This window comes from Pocillopora damicornis, chromosome 5, assembly GCF_964200805.1.
Source record: "Pocillopora damicornis chromosome 5, jaPocDami1.2, whole genome shotgun sequence".
NCBI lineage: Eukaryota > Metazoa > Cnidaria > Anthozoa > Scleractinia > Pocilloporidae > Pocillopora > Pocillopora damicornis.
In genome coordinates this window covers 15,976,159-15,981,158 of record NC_142674.1, presented here as the reverse complement: position 1 = coordinate 15,981,158, position 5,000 = coordinate 15,976,159, and the positions used below count along the sequence as shown (strand labels likewise).

Sequence of the window (5,000 nt, the reverse complement as noted above, 5' to 3'; positions counted from 1 at the left end):
TTTCCACATCGATATTTCAATTTTCTCAGTTTTCCGTCTCTGTTTACTTAAACCCAGTTCCCTGAAAGTTGTGTTTAATGCATTATCTTCTGCTGACATTATGCTCTCTCTCTCTCACCCCCCCCTGTTCCCCTCTCTCCTTCTCTTCCCACCCCCCCCTCCCCCTTATGAAAATCTTTCGCACTCGTTGTTCTTAGTTGTCCACTAAACGCAAGAAAGGCAGCGGCGCAGATGTGCCCGCAATGCAGCTGGTCATTCATGCTTTAATCATAAGAATATTCTTAAACAAACAAACAAAAACGAACAAAAGGAGATGACAACGTATCATTATCCTTAAAGTAGTTAGTTCTAAGCTTTCACCTACCGCCTGATGTATTTACATGTATTTGATCCACCGAAGGCGATATCGAGAGCAAAGAAAACGATAGGGATAAGCAGAATTCAAGTATTATAAAACATTGTTCAGTTCAACTAACATTTACAGTTAAAGTAGGCAATACTAACACACTTCCCATCAATCATCATATGGGACTGAAAGCTGGCCTCGGTTATTCTTCATCAACTGCTTTCGAGATATGTCATTTATTTTGCTATTATAACGACTGGTATAAGAACATCAAATTCTCATCCTCATCCTCTCATCCTGTGTTTTGCTACTCACGCACGTTTGCATTATTTAGGAATGTTTGGGGAAGTGGAGCAGAAGCAGATGTTATAACTAAATTATTAACTTCAGTAATCTAATCAAAAATCACTTACACGCTGGTGTATTTCACAAAGGCCGCACATGAGTGGAGAAAGCACAGAATGACAATTAAGTTGGGGAGATTAGATGAAAAATGAGTAGGCCAATAAATGAATTATGCATTGAATTAATTCGAAGCCTCAACATCGCCCACGGGGAACCCGTGGATCCGTTCAAATTTCAGCCCCCGGGGCCAAAATTGTCTTTCAATACTGTACCCAAGTGCTGTACTTGATGGTAAATTTTTTTTGAAAAGGCAAAATGAGCGATCCTGATATTCTATACATTGCCCAGCCCTATAAGCTAGACCTGGTAGACCTTTTCTCTGAGGCCATTCGTACCCAAAAGTGAACTCTTTATCTTAAAACACCTCCACATTACAAGTTAAAACACTTGTATTCGACACTTCCGGTTCAAATTCCCACCCCAACCAGGCGAGGCTCACATTCCCTATCCCTGGGCACGAACGACCGTTCCCCAACGGGGGAATGTTAAAGCCTTAAATTGATCGGCCCATTAATCAATAACTGAAAGAAAAGCGAAGCCGTTTAGTATTGAAACGTTTTCTTATGCAATGTGGTGTAATTGAAAAAAGAAAAAGGAAGTATATTGTTTTTAAACGAATTTGATTTTCTTTCGGTGGAACAGAAGTATGGAGAAGTCTTCCTTCAAGACCTTTACCGAAAGCAAGTTTCGTTAAGTTTAAGATGGTCACGCTTTGATATCTCCTTTGCAGAGAATAAGAATGAAAAAAAAAAAGCAAATCCTTATTATTGAATGGACTCAAATCCACGCTAACTTGCATTCAAAGTTAAATATGATGCCACAAGACAAAGCTATTTTTCTAATTTTAACAACCATTTGTTGTTCAAAACAATGCAAAAGCAAAATTAAGTGAGTCCTGAAGGGAGGCTAAAGTAAAATTATTCATTAAGGTTTAGGATTCAGTGTGTGACCTTGAAACATGGGTTATTTTACAGGCCGAAACGCAAATCTCGACTTCTGAATGAAGTACAACTCCTCCTGATCTTTTCTTTTGTTATTATTAGTTTTCAGCTGGTAGAAAGGGTACAGAATGGGAGTGGTTTGCAGCTTTTTGGTCATGTGACAGGTTAGGAGTAACATCAACATTAAGAAATTGAAATAGCACTTACTTTCTGATGTTTCCGAAGTGCAGTCCATGAAAAACATAGAGAAAGGAAAGAAAAGAAAATCACCGGCTATCACATTCCCTCGTTAACAAAACATAGAAAAGTGGGAAGAGTAATGAGATATTTCCTATACAGTGCCAGAAATTTAATCAAAATTTTTAAATGCTTTTCTTTTGGACATGCAGTTTTTATTATCATAATGAATGATGAAGCTGACTTAATCCTCCCCTGTGCTTTTGAAAAATTCCCTTAAGATCAATAACAACGCCCTGACAGCAAAGGTGCGCATTGTTTTATATTTCGTTCTCCTCCTAAAAAGGAAGAGCTATTGTAAGTCGTGTTGCAAAAACTTGGTGACCTGTGAGCATATTGTTATCCTGCTCGCCAGGGCAAATAAAACAAATCCGTTTTATACAAAAGCAGGGGGCCTCGCCATCATGATGGAAACGTGAAAGACGTCAAACCATCCTCATTTCAAAACTTAATGGGAAAACATAAAAACACATTGAATTATTTTCAGTAAATGTTTTGTATACTAGTGAGTGTCAACAATAAGTTTAAAAAAAAAAAAAACTTTCTAAAAAATTTCTCGCCCGCAAGCATGAATGCTTCAAACAGGTAGCTGTTACACTTCTCTTTGACAAAAGTGTGGTTACCATTGCACTGAAATAATTAAAGAAAAGTATAAATGACATAGAATACTGAAGTAAGTGATTAAATAAGCGAACACATTGTTGTGCACTTCAAAGTTAAGAAATTAATAAAATATCCAAAAGATTACTTACTTTGAGCTAATATTTCCATGAAAATGTTTCGTACATTGAGAGAAAAGAAAACAATCTCAAATTATGTAGTAACCAAGATTTGTTTATTGCATTTGCAGTTGCATTGAAAGAAAAAAACTAGCAACAACAAACAACTAAATAAACAATAAAAATGAAATGGAAACTGAAGAAAAACATACTAAACTTTCGATAGTAACAACAATAAGAACAAGCTTAACTTTGCCTACTCGGTCCATATTATACTTAAAGTTATCAATTATTCGACTCATTGAAAAAGGGAGAAGGAGGAGAGACAGCTCCCAATATTTGTTTGTATCTCGACCTGATTACCACAGCACAACTTGAATAGTTAGCCATCAGCCCATAGGCAAGGCGACTGCACTATTTGGACAACGGTGACAATGATAACAGACTTACGACACTGTTGTTCATCTGAACCATCACCACAGTTATCTCCCGAATAGCAACGTCTCCATTTACTAAGACACTTTCCATTAGCACAAGTGAACTCGTAGTCTGCACACTTTCCTGTATGATAATATAAACAACTTAAATTCAAAGACAAAATATTGAGCCTGTGTATTTAAGAAAGGAAAAGAACAAACAAAACCTAAAATAATCCTAACAATTTAGACATACTTCTTAGCTCTGAAGTCAAAAACTATAGGACAGTAATTTTCATCTCCGAGGTTAGGCCTTTGCCTCAAAATTCTCCCCTGCTAAATATGTTTGAACCGATAAGCAGACCAATAAGCAACTCGCAAGCTCTTGCTAACACAGATTCCCTTTCTAAATTTTAATCCCGGTCGTCTACAGAAAGGAGAAAGTTGCCGCTGACCCTTGGTCTCACTGTGTCATTTTTTCTTCTTTTGCCTTTTAGACTAGTTTTGAAAAAAGAAAGAGACGAGGACTCGACTTTATCCTTTTTGATAGCATGAATATCCGTGAATTTCAGCTGTCTTGACAGAAAGGCTTTGTAAATATATATGGAAATCGATGAACATGTTTGATCAGTTTCTTTCCTCCATATCTCATACAGCCTCACTATCAAGCAGGAGGTGACCAGCTAACTTTGGTTTTTGTTCCGTTTTTGTCGTTTCAATCCACCTCCTGAAATCATTTTTTAATACTTCAAAGATCCTCAATCTTAGATTTTCTATTAATAGTTACATGTAAATCAAATAAATACAAGCGACGTGTACAAAATATGCCATTCCTTCAATGCGGTTATCTGAGCAATATTTCAAGGAAACGACACAAAGATAGATTTAGATTTATGATACTTACGGCCAGCTAATTGGCGCAGGTAAAACATGAAAGAAAAGGAAAAGTTACTCAGTTGGTCTATTAGTATCATTACAATACCGTTAAGCTCCATGAAATTTTGGTTATGGCGCACTGGTGACATTTTACCAGGCGACTTGACTTACATATAGAGAGAGGTGATTTAAATGAGTCACTGCAATACGGATAACTTTAATTATTTTTGAATTTGCGAACCTTTGGCTCGATGCGCTAAACGAGGGTCAAGTCTACCCTTGGGTACACCGATGGAGATTGATTCTATCACATGACCGGAGGCATGGAGAGCCCATGAGATAGCACAGCGCATGCGTCAAGTCATTGCACACGTGCGTTGCATCAAGCAAGTCGATTTCTAAAGAATAAGAAGAAAACAACTGGAAAAAGCTGAATCTAACGTAGTTAGATCACTTGAACCTTTAAGAACCAACGTAGTTGGTCTTACATCACAAATATGTAGCTCTAACGAGGTTAGAACTCGAAACATGACAGAACTTGAAGGAGCATCTCGCGACGTCCCCAACGAGTCCGGCGAGACGCCAACGATGAACGCTTTGGCCAGCATGGTCCAGTCGGTAGTCCAAGAAATGAAAGCAATGAACCGACGAATGGATCAGCTGAGCGAGCCCGTTAACCTCGAAGACGAGGACCTCGACTAGGAAGAGGGCCGGCGAACTGGAGCACGGAGATGCTGACAGAGAATCAATTGTTTCTCTCGATACAAAGGTCAGCGAATTGACCAAAGCCCGCGAGGCGGGAAACCACAAATCAAAGAACACTAGTGCTCTTCATGATATAGCTCAGGATCTCGACCTGAGTGAGAAAACTGGGAGCGCTGTGGATGAGGAACTGGCTAACATTGTGAATAGTCTCCTCAGAGACAAAATTCCAGACGAAAAGACCCAAGCAAAGGTGGATCAATATCCTAAGCCTGCGAACATCGAGGGGCTTAGAACGCCACGAGTAAATCCACTCATTTGGAGTCAGCTCCCAGCACAAGTCCGCACACAGGACTCG

The 5,000-nt window shown here is 38.7% G+C and overlaps 1 pseudogene; it reads left to right on the top strand.

Moving 5' to 3' along the window:
• The first annotated feature begins 4,247 nt into the window (after positions 1 to 4,247).
• The window catches only part of LOC149045629 (uncharacterized), a 1,499-nt pseudogene continuing 746 nt past the window's right edge, over positions 4,248 to 5,000 (top strand).